At 40.9% G+C, this 16484-nt stretch overlaps 1 long non-coding RNA gene across 1 annotated transcript in view; it reads right to left on the minus strand.

Annotated features, from left to right (window-relative positions):
• LOC134736500 (uncharacterized) overlaps window positions 1-16249 on the minus strand; it is a 33700-nt gene extending 17451 nt beyond the window's left edge. Inside the window, exon 1 of the long non-coding RNA XR_010120558.1 lies at window positions 16108-16249. This is a non-coding gene — a long non-coding RNA (uncharacterized lncRNA). The remainder of the gene's footprint in view (window positions 1-16107) is intronic.
• Between the last annotated feature and the right edge of the window lie 235 nt (window positions 16250-16484).

Below are 16484 nucleotides of genomic sequence, written 5' to 3' on the forward strand. Positions count from 1 at the left end.
TGGAGCATTTAGTCCATTTATATTTAAGGTTAATATTGTTATGCATGAATTTGATCCTGTCATTATGATGTTAGCTGGTTATTTTGCTCATTAGATGATGCAGTTTCTTCCTAGCATCAATGGTCTTTACAATTTGGCATGTTTTTGCAGGGTCTGGTACCGGTTGTTCCTTTCCATGTTTAGTGCTTCCTTCAGGAGCTCTTTTAGGGCAGGCCTGGTGGTGACAAAATCTCTCAGCATTTGCTTGTCTCTAAAGGATTTTATTTCTCCTTCACTTATGAAGCTTAGTTTGGCTGGATATGAAATTCTGGGTTGAAAATTGTTTTCTTTAGGCATGTTGAATATTGGCCCCCACTCTCTTTTGGCTTGTAGAGTTTCTGCCAAGAGATCCGCTGTTAGTCTGATAGGCTTCCCTTTGTGGGTAACCCGACCTTTCACTCTGGCTGCCCTTAACATTTTTTCCTTCATTTCAACTTTGGTGAATCTGACAATTATCTGTCTTGGAGTTGCTCTTCTTGAGGAGTATCTTTGTGGCATTCTATGTATTTCCTGAATTTGAATGTTGGCCTGCCTTGCTAGATTGGGGAAGTTCTCCTGGATAATATCCTGCAGAGTGTTTTCCAACTTCGTTCCATTCTCCCCATCACTTTCAGCTACACCAATCAGGCGTAGATTTGGTCTTTTCACATAGTCCCATATTTCTTGGAGGCTTTGTTCATTTCTTTTTATTCTTTTTTCTCTAAACTTCTCTTCTCGCTTCATTTCATTCATTTGATCTTCCATCACTGATACCCTTTCTTCCAGTTGATCGAATCAGCTACCTAGGCTTGTGCATTCATCACATAGTTCTCGTGCCTGGGTTTTCAGCTCCATCAGGTCCTTTAAGGACTTCTCTGCATTGGTTATTCTAGTTAGCCATTCATCTATTTTTTTTTTCAAGGTTTTTAACTTCTTTGCCATGGGTTCAAACTTCCTCCTTTAGCTTGGAGTAGTTTGATCGTCCAAAGCCTTCTTCTCCCAACTCGTCAAAGTCATTCTCCGTCCAGCTTTGTTCCATTGCTGATGAGGAGCTGCATTCCTTTGGAGGAGGAGAGGCACTCTGATTTTTAGAGTTTCCAGTTTTTCTGCTCTGTTTTTTCCCCATCGTTGTGGTTTTATCTACCTTTGATCTTTGATGATGGTGACGTACAGATGGGGTTTTGGTGTGGATGTCATTTCTGTTTGTTAATTTTCCTTCTAACAGTCAGGACCCTCAGCTGCATGTCTGCTGGAGTTTGCTGGAGGTCCACTCCAGACCCTGTTTGCCTGGGTATCAGCAGCAGAGGTTGCAGAACAGCAGATATTGGTGAACAGCAGATGTTGCTACCTGATCATTCCTCTGGAAGTTTTGTCTCAGAGGAGTACCCGGCCATGTGAAGTGTCAGTCTGCCTCTACTGGGGGGTGCCTTCCAGTTAGGCTACTCAGGGGTCAGGACCCACTTGAGGAGGCAGTCTGTCTATTGTCAAATGTCCAGCTGCGTGCTGGGAGAACCACTACTCTCTTCAAGGCTGTCAGACAGGGACATTTAAGTCCGCAGAGGATTCTGCTGCCTTTTGTTTGGCTATGCCCTGCCCCCAGGGGTGGAGTCTACAGAAGCAGGCAGGCCTCCTTGAGATGTGGTGGGCTCCACCCAGTTCGAGCTTCTGGGCCGCTTTGTTTATCTACTCAAGCCTCAGCAATGGTGGACGCCCTTCCCGCAGCCTCGCTGCCACCTTGCAGTTCAATCTCAGACTGCTGTGCTAGCAGTGAGCGAGGCTCCATGGGCGTGGGACCCTCTGAGCCAGGCACGGGATATAATCTCCTGGTGTGCCATTTGCTAAGCCCATTGGAAAAGCACAGTATTAGGGTGGGAGTGACCCAATTTTCCAGGTGCCATCTGTCACCCCTTTCTTTGACTAGGAAAGGGAATTCCCTGACCCCTTGTGCTTCCTGGGTGAGGCGATGCCTCACCCTGCTTTGGCTCATGCTCAGTGCGCTGCACCCACTGTCCTGCACCCACTTTCCCACACTCCCCAGTGAGATGAACCCAGTACCTCAGTTGGAAATGCAGAAATCACCCGTCTTCTGTGTCGCTCATGCTGGGAACTGTAGACTGGAGCTGTTCCTATTCAGCCATCTTAGCTCCACCCCCGCAAATTCTTTTCTTTAAAAATGAGACTATAGTCTTCCAGTCTCTTCTGGCTTACAGGATTTCTGCCAAAAGTTCCACCCTTAGCCTGATGGGGGTCCCTTTGTAGGTAACCTGCCCCTTCCCTCTAGCTGCCTTTAACATTTTCCTTTCATTTCAACCTTGGAGAATCTGATGACTATGTATCTTGAGGATGGTCGTCTTGTATAGTGTCTTGCACAAATTATCTGCACTTCCTTAATTTGAATGTTAGCCTCTCTAGCGAAGTTAGGGAAATTTTCATGGATGATATCTTGAAGTATGTTTTCCAAGTTGCTTGCTTTCTCTCCTCTCTCTCCAAGACATCAGTGAGACACATTTGTTCTCTTTACATAATCCCATATTTCATGGTAGGTTTATTCTTCTTCAATCTTTTTTCTTTATTTTTGTCTGAGTTATTTCAGAGAACTTGTCTTCGAGTTCTGAGATTCTTTCCTCTGCTTGGTTCATTCTGCTCTTAATACTTGCGATTGTATTCTGAAATTCTTGAAGTGAGTTTTTCAGTTCTATCAGGTCAGTCTGGTTCTTTCTTAAAAATGGTCATTTCATCTTTTATCTTCTGTATCATTTTATTGTATTCCTTAGAATCCTTTGAGTTTTGAATTTCTCCTGAATCTCAATGATCATCATTCCTATCCATATTCTGAATTCTACTTCTATCATTTCAGCCATTTCAGCCTAATTAATAACCAATGCTAAGGAACTCTAGCTTTTTGAGCTTCCAGAGTTCTTGTGCTGGTTCTTTCTCACCTGTGTGGGCTGATGTTCCTTCAATCTTTGACATTGCTGTCCTTTGAATGCAGGATGTTTGTTTGTTTATTTTGTTTGTTTTTTGCTTTTATCCTCTTCGAGGCTCTCAGCCTCAAACCTATTGTGGTATAAGGTGGGTTCAGTCAACTAGCTTCATTTCTGAAAGATTTTAGGAAGCCAAGTCTCAGCTCAGCACTCTTGGCCTCTGTGCTCTAACTCTGGAGAAATGGTACCAGCCTACAGCTTTGTTCTTTGTTTGCTAGAGGCTCAGAACCTACTGAACTGGAGGGGCTGAGGTGTTCCCAGACTGCTGGCCACAGCACTTTGATGGATGATGGCAGCCAAAGTGCTTCACTGAGGTGGTGGCAGCAGGATTCATGCTCATTCATGCATGCCAGCAGCAGTGGCAATGTGGTGGGGTGCATGCATGTTTGCTGTTGTGGGGTACTAGTGGGAGTGGGGTTGTGGCATTCCTGTGCATGCTCACACCAGTGGCCACAGCAACAAGGGTGGGTTGCTGGGGAGTGCGGCGCTGCCAGCCTCTGTGTGTATGTTTTCAGCAGTAGTGATGGCAATGTGGGGTTCGGGACAGGGTTGCTGGTCTCTAGGCATGTGTTTGCACTGGTGGTGATGTCTACATATGGAGGGCCTGGGATTGATGGAATCTTAGCATGCATTCATGTCAGCAGTGACAGTACAGCCAGGGGGTGTGGGGTGTGCTCACACCAGCAACAGTGGCATGGCAGGGTGCACACACACATACAAATTGGCGGTGGAGGGGAGGTGATGTCCATCCCCATGTGTGTGCACTGGCAAAGTGATAAGGGGTGGCTGTGAGCGAATGCATGCTGGCAAAGCAGCCTGGAGGAGGCTTCAGTGGGTAAGGGAATGTGTGTGCGTGCTGATGCAAACTGACAGGGCCACTCTGCTGTAGCTGATAGTCAGGCCCAGTCTGCTGGTGGGGGAGCTATAATGAAGGCCCCTGGGAAGCACCCATGTTGGGCATCTGAGGCTGTACTGTAAGCAGGTGCAGCCAAACTGGGGCTCTAGGACAGTCCAGCAGACAGGCAGTTGCTCAGATTGGGCTGGCCCCATCTCGCAGGCAAGATCGCCCTGCTCTGTCCCAGGCTGACAGTCACCCTAAGGCTAAAGTCTCCTAAAGGCACAAGGCAAGCTTTGGGGGATGGGCATCCCTGGCCATGCTCCACTGCACACGTTCCCACACCAAACCCTCTGGATTCCACACTGGCTGGATTCCTGCCCCTACCACCTCTCTAAGCCGCTCTCTCTGCCAGCTCAAGTGTCCCTGGGGGTCCTGAGGTCTCCTGCTGACAGGATTCCAGAGATCCCCAGTGAGAGCAGGATGCTGATTGCCTGCTCAGCTCACTCCTTCTCCAGGAGTCGCTGGGGGCCAGGAATGAGTCCCAGTGTGCAGTAGCACCATGTCGGGTTCCCAGGTTCCTTTCTCTTCAGCCCAGCACCTGCATCCTCCCTCCATCCACTCTCAGTACCTTCCCTCTGAAGATGGCTCAGAGTGCACCAGTCTTCCCAATGTCCCAGTCTCTCAGTGGCAGACATTCTTCCTGGCTGTGTCTAGTTACCCATCTTGAATACGGAAATTCACTTTATATTAGTTAGAAGTGAAGAGAATGGGTAGCTTTGTGACAAGTACACACTAATAATAAGAAAGCTGAAGAGATTATACTAATATCAGTCAAAGAAGGCTATAAGGGAAGGGGTATTACCAGAGATATGGGTGAATATAGTCATGTGACACTTAACAGCAGGGATATTTTCTGAAAGATGCTTGGTTAGGATTTCATCATTGTGTGAGCATCATAGAGTATACTTCCACCATCCTAGACAGTATAACCTACTACACACATAGGCCATATGGTTAGCCACCACACTATATGGATACTATTTAATAGTTGTTATACTGTATTTTTAAATGTGTTATTTTTATTGTTGTATTGTTATTTTTTACTCTTCTTCCTGAATATTTTCTATCCAACATTGTTTGAATTGTGGATGTGGAACCCTTGCATACTGAGGGCTGACTGTATGTAACTTTACCTCAATTAAATGAGTGATTCATCTGGTAAAATAGCAAAGCTATTTTTCACAAGCTTGAACAAACAAGAATTTGGATTTGATGGATCTTTGTATAAATTGGGCTTTATATTTTGGCTATTTTTCCTAGTATTAATTAACAGCAAGTTTCTCAATTTATTTAGACTGTCATTAAACTATATTTGGCCCACTAAGTGCAATCTATAAAAATGGACTGGTTCTTTCTTGTGATTTCATAATTATCAATGCATGATTTCATATGCATCTGCCTCTCTCTTGACACAGCTCTCTCCACTCCAACTCATTTGGGCTCTGATAGCTGATTTACACTGAAGAAACACATGATGAGATTTCCTAGGCTTCAAAGTATCTTTTGTTTTAATTGTTTTCACTTCAAACTAATTGTTATCCATCCATTATATGAATAAGATATTTTATATTTTAAGTTACATCTTTTTTTTTTTTTTTGAGACAGAGTCTCCTTCTGTCTCCAGGCTGGAGTGCAATGGCATGATCTCAGCTCACTGCAACCTCTGCCTTCCGGGTTCAAGCGATTCTCCTGCCTCAGCCTCCTGAGTAGCTGGGACTACAGGTGCGCAGCACCACTCCCAGCTAATTTTTGTATTTTTAGTAGAGACGGGGTTTTACCATGTTGGCCAGGATGGTCTTGATCTCTTGACCTAGTAATCCACCCTCCTCGGCCTCCCAAAGTGCTGGGATTACAGGTGTGAGCCACCGTGCCTGGCCTAAAGTTAAATCTTTGTTTGCTCACATGACACAGTTCGTTTGAACACTTATGTACAATATCAGTTTTAATTCAAAGATCTTAAGAGAAAATACATACACCTTTTAATACTGGTTTTTCCTAATGCCTAGAGATAAATATGTATTTGCCTTATCAAAGGAAGTAATCTGAAATAATAACAGTGTTATTAGTCTTTATGCAAGTTTTAAAAATGCTTTGGTCATTTACCTTGAAATGCTTAAACAGAGTGTGTATAAGGCAACAGGACAGTCATCTAATCAGTGAAATTTCATTATTTTATAAATTAATAATTTACACTAATGGATACATTTTCAATAAATATGACATTGTAAAATTCAAACTTGCTTCGTAGCCCAGGGACATAACCCCAGAAATTACAATGCAATAGGGGACAGGACAAATAGGGAGTTTTGTTCAGAAGAGCAAGATAGAGTTTACAGACACTTGGAACCAGTCTCTATCTTAGACACAGTAGAGAAGTTGAAAGTAACTTCTAGTGTTTGTTTCAAAATATTGAATACAACACATCTGAGTTAAGATAAGCTATGTTTAAGTTCTCCAAATGCTTGAGCATATGCTCTTCTCATCTAGGAAATCATTTGAACAATGTTAAAATGCGCTCATGAATTTAACTTTTTAGTTCCTTTTCTCTGTTTCAAAGTATCTCGATGAAATGAGTTCTAAGTGGGAGAAAACAATTTCTGATGCGAATTGTATTTCATCTTATATACCATGCTCTTCAGTATAGTATAATGGCATAGATGTCTAACAAGTATTCCAATGACTGACTTTTCAATTTGGCTGCAGACTGAACTCCCGCTGGGTAGTTTAGAATAATCCAGATGTCTCAGTTCCACCTTCAGAAATTCTGATTTAATTGGTAAGAGGTGCAGCATGGTCATCAGGGTCTTTAAAAACTTCCTGGGTGATTTTAATGTGCAGCAAAATTTGAGAACCATTGCTTCAAAAAGTAAGAGGTAAATGTTTACAGGAGGGGGAATTCCTTCTGTGTTGGAATTCTGGAATTATCAGAATAGTCTTAATGGAAAACGTGACAAACTGTGTGGTTAAGGGAGAGGGTTCAGGGGCAGAGAACAGAAGTTATTCTACCAAGTTTAAATAGAAATGAATGTATTTTGGAATATTAAATGGCTTATATATCATTGAGAAGGCTGAGGAAATCAATGGTAAGATGAGCTTTTAGAAATGACTTTGGGAGCCATGATTCTGAATTGAGCCATTAAGGGAGCTGCTACCAAGTTATGAAGTTACTGCTACAGTTGCCAACTCCCAAAACATACCACCATTCCCAGGACCAGGGAGATGGCACCCTCAGGAATTGTCCATGGCTAGGAAACCACCACAGAACACATAGGCACTTCAACAATGAGATTGAAAAATGCAGAAAAGTTTTCTCTCATCTACTCCCCCTGTCCTATCACACAGGGAGGTTTGTTGAGAATCACCACATGAAAGTGAAAAGAAACTAAAGTTCACACGATTTTGTAAGAGTCCAGGTGGGAGACAGAAGATGAAAACCTGAACTAAAGCAGTAGCCAAGACGACAGAGAGGAAGATACAGAATCTTGAGATCATTAAAAAGTAAAATTGATAGGACATGGTATCCGGTTGGCTTTACAGAGAGAATGGTATCAGAAATGATTTTGAAACATACAAGCAGCCAACAAACACATGGAAAAAAAGTTCCACATCACTAATCATCACAGAAATGTAAATCAAAACCACAATGAGATACCATCTCACACCAGTCAGAATGGCAATTATTAAAAAGTAAAAGCAAAAAACAAAACATGAACCGAAAAACAGATGCTGGCAAGGCTGCAGGGAAACAAGAACGTTTATATGATATAAGTAGGAATGTAAATTAGTTGAGACACTGTGAAGCAGTTTGGAGATTTCTCAAAGAATTTAAACCAGAACTATTTGACCCAGCAGTCCCATTACTGGGTATATAACCAAAAGAAAAGAAATAATTCTACCAAAAAGACACATGTACTTTCATGTTCATTGCAGCACTATTCACAATAGCAGACATGAAATCAACCCAAGTACCCATTGATAGTAGATTGGATAAAGAAAATGTGGTACATGTACACCATGGAATACTACACAGCCATAAGAAAGAACAAAACTGTGTCTTTTGCAGTAACATGATGTAGCTGGAGGCCTTTATCCTAAGTAATTTAATGCAGGAAGAGAAAACCAAATACTGCATGTTCTCACATATAAGTGGAAGCTAAATATTGGGTACTCATGGACACAGAGATGAGAAAAATAGACACTGGGGACTACTAGAGCAGGGAGATAGGGTGAGGAGTGAGGCTTGAAAAACTATTGAGTGCTATGTTCACTACCTGGGTGATGAGATCAGTTGTACCCCAAACCTCAGCAATAGGCAATATACCTGATATGGTTTGGCTGTGTCTCCAACCAAATCTCATCTTGAATTGTAGCTCACAGAATTCCCTTGTGTTGTGGGAGGGACCCAGTGGGAGATAATTGAATCATGGGGGTAGTTTCCCCTATACTGTTCTTGTGGTAGTGAAAAAATCTCACAAGATCTAACGGTTTTATAAGGGGAAACCCCTTTCACTTGGCTCTCATTCTTCTCGTCTGCCACCATGTGAGATGTGCCTTTTACCTTCCACTATGATTGTAAGGCCCCCCCAGTCACGTGGAACTGTGAGTGCATTAAACCTCCTTCTTTTGTAAATTGCCCAGTCTCGGGTGTGTCTTTATCAGCAGCGTGAAAACAGACTAATACCCAAGTAATAAATCTGTATATGTACTCCCTGAATCTAAAATAAAAGTTAAAATTACAAAAAATATTTTAAAATTTTTTAAATGATTTTGAAGATAATTGGATAAATGCTTGTGCTATTTACTGCCATCTATTGCCATGTATAGATGGGAAATAGAAATCGAGGAACAGGCTAAGACAAGGGTGGGTGGAGAAGAAAGAACAAGTGAAGTGCACATGTATTCACCCTGGAGTCATATCCAAGTGCTGAATATCAGTTGAATAAGCAGTTAATATTATGGTTCTGGAGCTCAAGACATTCAGGGTTAGAGAAACTGATTGGCAAGTCAGTGAATCGTTGGGTGTAGATGTTTTGTCCATGAGATAATTTAAGGAATATGCCAAAAAAGTGTGGTCAGAACAAAGGAGAATTGGATTGGAATAAGATGGTAGATGGACCCATATGGCTCAGCAGATGTAGGGACTATAAATCAGAATACCTGACTTCAATTCTCAATTCCATCATTTTCATGGACCAGTCATTTAAACTCACTGAACTCCACCCAGTTTGTTTCTGTAAGGAGTAGATAGTATTTGTGCTGTTTACCTTAAATACTTTGGTAGGGCTCAAACATGATGACTTATGAGAAAGCAGTTGAAAACTTGCTAAAGAAAGCTGATAGAATGAACTTGATTTTGCATTTTAAACTTTATTTCAAGCTGGTGACGTTAGATGGTCAGCGAAACTGGGGAAGAGAACAAAGATGGGAGAACTGCATTCGCCCATCATTTTGGTCATTGAGAAGAGACAGGAAGGAAAGGAGCCCCTAATCTTATTGCCTGAGAGCTCAACTACACACCTTTCATCCTCCTGGCAGGTGGATCGCACATCTTCCATCGAGCACAGTCTCATTTACACACAGTTTTGCACATATGGATGCTGCTGCTACTCCTCTGCGAAAATGTTTCCAAAGCCACTAATAAAAAGGTAACTCGCTATGTGCTATGAGAGATGACAAGCGTACCTTGGGATGAATGATGGGTAAAGAATTGTCATTTCTTTTCTCAAAATCAGTTTATCATCTGCTCATGTGGCTTGGCACCTGTGGCTTGTTAGCAATTACATTGCGGAAGCCAACCCATTCAAAGTTTCCCCTGCAGAGGAGTTTTAGGCTGTTGCCTTCTTTCCATCTGTCTCTACATGGTTTCAGAGCACTCCCGTACGTTATTTGAGAAGCTTTAAAATCCATTTTCTTTTTCTAACCTTTTCTCTCATTTTATTTTTAAGTGTGATTTTATTATCCTTTAATTCAGGGTTTAAAAAGGAATGGGAATATTAATCCCTTTGGGTGTGATTATTTTGGTTAAAGTGGGACTTAGTTTTGGAATAAATGATTTGATATTGATTCATATTAGACATGGTACTTGTACTTCAAAAATGATTCAAAGTTACTAACACCACAACAAGTCCTTGCATGTCTCAAGGTTGTGGAACAGGTTGGTTTTTGATGTGATATTAACAATAATAACAAAAAATTATTTTTTTCCTTAAAATATGCTAGGCAGTGTTTCAAACACTTTACATGAGTTACCCACCTTAATTCTCATTATACTGCTATGATTATCCCCATTTTACATTTTAGAAAACTGAGGCACAGGAAGTTAAATAATTTACTTGATTGTTACATATAATATAAATACTAACACTTTACAAAAATTCAAACATTCCTGCAAACTGTCAACTTACTCTCTCTAAATCACGATATTGATTTTGCCATTCTCTACCCAAGAAATCTTTAATAAATATCCTGTGTCTATCAAATTAAGTGCAAATATCCTATCCTTACACACAAGATCTCTCAAATTGTGATCCTAATTTCTCCAGCTCTGTTTTACAGGAATTCCCTAACAATGGTCCTCAATCAGGGATAATTTTGCCACCTGGGGGATATATGGCGATGTCTAGAGACATTTCCGGCTGTCATGACTTGGGAGTTTAATGGCATGAAGTAGAAAGAAGTTGGGAATGCTGCTAAACACCCTAAAATGCAAATGACAGTCCTCCCTCACAACAAAGAATTATCCAGTTCAAATCATCAAGAATACTGAGGTTGAGAAACCCTGCCCTAACCTATTCAATCAAACTGGACAAATTGTGGTTCTTTAAATAGCCTCTGTATGTTTCATCTTTGCAGCTTCCTCCTTTTTTTTTTTTTTTTTTTTTTTTTTTTTTTCAGAGACAAGGTATTGTATTGCCCAGGCCGGAGCACAGTGGCACAGTCATAGCTCATTGCAACCTCGAACTCATGGGCTCAAGCAATCCTCATGCCTCAGCCTCCTGAGTAGTTGGGACTACAGGCATGCACCAGCACCATGCTTGGCTAGTTTTTTTGTTTGTTTGTAGAGATGGGGTCTCACTCTGTTGCCCAGGCTTCTCTTAAACTGCTGGCCTAGCAGTCCTCCCACCTCAGCCTCCCCAAATCCTAGGTTTACAGAAGTGAGCCACCATGTCTGACCAGCTTTCTTTCATTGTATTCCTTCACTAAACATTCACAGAGTACCTACTACATGCCAGCCCCTATTATGTATAAGACATGATCCTTCATCTCCCACTGACCTGGCTTCCTATCCTTGTTCCCCTCCTATATCAAAATCCTGCCCAGTAGTTTGTGACATAAACCTACACACAAAAGTGTGTATCACTTATATATACATACTTTCATTAAAATCAATAGTAAAATTAAACCAAACAAAATCCTGCGTGTACTTCAAGGCCCCTCTCAAATGCTATTTCCTTCATGAGCTATATCTTTGTTCTTTCATAGTAGCTTTTTAAAATAAAATATTATGATATGAGAGTCTTGATATTATGTGGAAATTCATAAAACTTGTTCCTATATGATGGATTTAATATGAATATTTAAGTACCATTTTTCCACCACAGAAGCGATAAAAAATCTTCTCAAGCTTGCATGTCTCGATGTTGTAGAAGCAGCTTTTTATTCCCAGTAAGTTTTTTTTTAAATCAAAGTTTTGGAAGTGAAAGTAGTAAGTCATTGAAGTTCTAGTCAGCACTTTGTAGCATTTGAAGAGGAGGGTGTAAAGGCTGTGTGAAAAGGCTAGCATCCATTGGTTTGCACCATGTTTCATTTTGGCAATAAAATTTTAAAAATTCAATTTAATAAGAATTTATTGAGTGCCACTATGAGCTAGACACTGTGTTAGATACTGGAATTTAGAAGAAAACACCTCATGTTTTTTGCTCCAATGAGGTCAAGTAAATATTTTTAATACTTCAAAATATTTTATCATAGAAGTAGAGAAATCCTTTACACAGATAAACATTCTGATGACCAGGTAAATGTAGAGGTGATAATAAGTATAAGTAATGAGGCATTGCTTCATCCTAATTCTATAGAAGAACATTAAGGAGAGGAAACTAGGAATGCATGAAGTATTAAGGATCTTAGCAATGACAGTGAACAGGAGTAAATAGACAAGAGTAAACGGAAATGACTTGCACAGTTAAGTGTTCTATATTTAAAGGGATGATTCCATATTTGAACAATATAGTCTGCCACTCTGAAAATATTTCTTAATTTGCCTAAACCTCTCTATTTTAGCATGTTACCAAGATTAGAGTTGTGAATGTATATGACACATATCCAGGAAATTTTGGCCCCCTACTCTGGTTCAGGCACCAGATTTATGGTAACTTCTGCCATCTTGGTCAGACTCAAGTCATTGAAATTTGCCTTTTGGATGCACAATCTTACAGTTTCAATATAAAAAACTACAAAAAGTTGCCATTCTTTATAGGCAGATTATGTAAATTATGCATGAGTCAAATTGTGTCCATCAAGTACCACAAGACAAGTGTTGGTGCCCTTTAAACTGTGTCTGTCTTGGGATAATTTTCTCCATACATAGCTGTCCCTGTGGTTGTTTGCCTATCATAAACAGCCGAGGTGAAGCTGCTTCAGTGGGGCTGGAGGCTTGAGTATAGCAAAGATTGAGAATCACTGTGCTATAGATGTTGATTTCATAGATAGCCTATGCCATCCCAGCCATGCACAAGTCCTTCTCCAATGCCCTTTCACTGCCTTGGACCTAAAGCCATGAATATTCATGGTAAATGATTTCAGTTCCAGTAGTTCACTGTAGATTATATACATTTCATCAAGTTAAGTAGTGAGGAATCCTTGCAGTCTAAAAGGGGTGCTGCATGAGCTCACTGTGGAAAATCATCAGGGTCTGGTGAATCATTCAATCCTTTTGGACCATGGAATCCAAGGCTTTCTTTCTCCCTTAACATCAGGAGTCCCATCAAATCTCATGCTATGTGGAAATTTGCAGACTACTTCAGACCCAAAGAAAGAGGGAAATCTCCCCTGGCTGGTCTTTAAGAGGGCCTTGACATAGATGTACTTAAAGCACATGAACAAAAGCAGAGACACCTAAGATGAATTTTGTAAAGCAAATCCAAAAGAGAGACAACTCTACATTTACTGCTGATGATGGAACCTCTGAATAGCCTTGTTATGTGCCCTTGAATACATTGTGCTGCATATTACAGTCCTCACTGTTGCGACCTCCACTTCACTGGGCAACATGGGTTGTATATGATGGTGGACTAGGGTGTGTGGCTAACACATGCACTTACTGAGCTGGTCTTTTCAAAGTCCAAAACTGTTTTATAACATTGTCTATTTTGCCATTGGCTGGCTCATCAGCTGCAGAAGTAAGCATTTTAAGAAAATGTTGAAAGAGTTTATTATTTGTGTGAAATCTAACAAGGACTGCCAGTGACTGCCTGGTGTTGTTAACCAAAAAAGCCCAATATTCTCAGATAATGCCACCTATAGTGGCATTTTGTATTTGTCCATTCTCACACTGCTATAATGATACTACTTGAGACTGGGTAATTTATAAACAAAAGAGGTTTTGATTGACTCACAGTTCTGCATGTCTGGGGAGGCCTCAGGAAACTTATAATCATTGCAGAAGGTGAAGGGAAAGCAAGGCACATCTTACATGATGACAGGAGAGAGAGGGCGCAGGGAAAACTGCTGCTTTTAAAACCATCAGATCTCGTGAAAACTTCTTCACTGCCACAAGAACAGCATGGGGGAAACCACCTCCACGATCCAAGCACCTCCCACTAGGTCCCTCCCACGTCATCCCATGCGGGGATTACAAATGGAGATGAGATTTGGGTGGGGACACAGAGCCAAACCATATCACATCTTTTTTTGATTTCATAGACTCCCTGAAAAACAATCATAAAGTGGCTCCTAAAATTTAAGGCCTTAGGCATTTGTCAAAAGAACTTCATGTATGTGATGAAGACAGTTTCTGCTGAATTTTTAAACACAGTTCATGGGACTTCCTATAGTCAGAATGAGTTTCATGCTGAGATCTTTTTTTTTTCTTGAATAAGTTTAGAGCTGGCATGGTAGATAATGAGAACACTTAAGCATGCACAACAACGCAGGAGTTAATGTCTCTGGCTGACATTATTTCCTACTGCGCTGAATATGGCAGGAATGAAAAATAATGTTTGCTACTTCTACATAAGGTTTATCAGGGAAGGAAAGTATTATAGGGGAAAAAATCAGATTCCCACTGTGAATTTTTAAAATTAATTTTATAATATATATTACTCTAATTTGGAATATTTGGGAAGGACTTAAGATGTTGTCTGTGACTCGGTGCATGAAGTCCAATGAAGCCATTTTCTGATCATTGTATCCTATCTGTTTGTTCAATCTCAGCTAAAGGTCACCTGACACTCTGTAGTCAATTCTCTTTGAGCATGAAGACTTGAAAGAAGAACTTGTCACAAAACACAAGGTCCCTTTCTGTACTGCCTGGTCTCAGCGAGATGCTGTAAATAAAACATAGGTGAACTAAAACACAGGTAGACAGGTCTTTGGAGATGATCTGGAAGAAATATGGATAAACAAAGAATTGCTTCTGGGGAGCCTGGCAGGACACATCACCCCACCTTGTCCTAAGTACAACCCATAAGGAAGTTACTTGCAGTTACACACTAGGTGCAGGGAAGCAATCTCATCGAAGAGATCGTGTTTTGGGGACTTACCACACTGCTCTTCCTGCAACCCCTGAGATAAAATGTTCATACAAAACAAAACAAAAACATGTGTAAACAACTTACAGGACACATGGTGTGCAGTCAAGGCAAATGTTAACCAGGACTTTATTTTGCTTTAGGTAGTAGAAAAAAGGTATGATTGCAAGGTTCCTGGTCCTTGGAAACTCTAGGTTCTGATTAATGTGTGCTCATATCCATGATAAAAAGTCTCATTTAAGTCTAGAATGCTGCTCTCTAACTCCTCATAGTTCCCAGTGTTCTTTTCTAAGCATTCTCTAGTCTGAAAATGTTAAATCTTGTAAGATTTATCTCTCCAGTTTTACTCAAGTTCTTTTTTGAAAATGATCCATTAATTTGTATTTTATTATTCATGAGAGTGCTGCAATCTTAAAGCCATGTGACCCTGTCCACCTCCTTGTCTGTTACAATGGGTATACTTGCTTCTCAGAGTTGTTGTGAGAATTAAATAAGTTAATGTATGCAAAGCCCTTAGATAATATCTGGAACAGAGTGAGTAATCAATAAGTGTTAGGGCAAACCAGGACAAGATAAAGACTATTCAACATTTATATCAAAGGTCCCCAATACATCTAGATTCTCAGTGAAACCCATTAGAATTTGTCTTGCTGTTTTCTAAATAGAAAGGCAGGCATGGTAAAGTATATTTCTCTAAGATCTCTTGCTTAATTTCCTTTAGATCTATCTTGATAGCCACCATAGTTTATTGGTCAAAGCTTCTTTTCATGGCAAGCCACATTGTACTTAACAAAAGTGAGGGGTACAAACTGTTTTTTTGCATCTATGAGTTGTTGGCTTTTTGTGTTATTTGTCAATGAGCAAGGTGTAATAAAGGTCACAATACCTAGAGTCATCTCTTGACCTGAAAAAAACTATATTGACCTTGACCTTTTACCCCAGTGAAAGGCAAGTGTGGAATGAACATAAGTGTGGCAAGCTCCTCCAGGAAGTGGCCCTCCCTGGGCCTTCATGACACCAGAATTGATCACACCAACATAGACAAATCTCCTCCCACCCTCAGGTTCCCTCTAAGCCAGGGAGTGAGATTTCTCTCATATTATTTTCCATTGATTGTTTCAGAAGTGATTTGGAGGCCAGGCACAGTGGCTTATGCCTGTAATCCCAGCACTTTGGGAGACCCACGGGAGTGGATCACCTGAGGTCAGGAGTTCGAGACCAGCCTGGCCAACATAGCAAAACCCTGTCTCTACTAAAAATACAAAAAATTAGCTGGGCATGGTGGCTCACGCCTGTAATCCCAGCTACTCGGGAGACTGAGGCAGGAGAATCACTTGAACCCGGGAATTGGAGGTTGCAGCTAGCCGAGATTGTGCCACTGCACTCTAGCTTGGGCAACAGAGCAAGACTCCATCTCAAAACAAAAACAAAAAAAAACAGTGGTTTGGTGAACACTTACCTAGAATTGCAAATTGGGAGTTGATGTAGAGCGCTGTGAATTCCTTGGGGCTCAGGTTCACTGAGTAGGCTTGTTTTGAATTTGAATAACGTGGAAATGTCACTCCTGTGAATTCAGGTAACTTGCTGACTGGCTGGACTTGCCCCTACGTGAGAGAGGAGTCAGCAATACCTATTAAGGATCTCATTTTCATGGAGGATTTTTTTTTTGTTTAGTGGAGTTCTGTAATTCATTTCCAAAAGCACCCAAATAGTTTAAATTTTTATAAGTTTTGCATGCACCGATCACGTCCCTTGAATTGCTAAGTAAGGAAGGCAAGGAGGGCTGAAGGGAAATTTTCTTGTGAATACAGTGTCTGTGGCTGGATTAACATTTTC

Source organism: Symphalangus syndactylus, chromosome 4, assembly GCF_028878055.3.
Source record: "Symphalangus syndactylus isolate Jambi chromosome 4, NHGRI_mSymSyn1-v2.1_pri, whole genome shotgun sequence".
Taxonomy (NCBI): Eukaryota; Metazoa; Chordata; class Mammalia; order Primates; family Hylobatidae; genus Symphalangus; species Symphalangus syndactylus.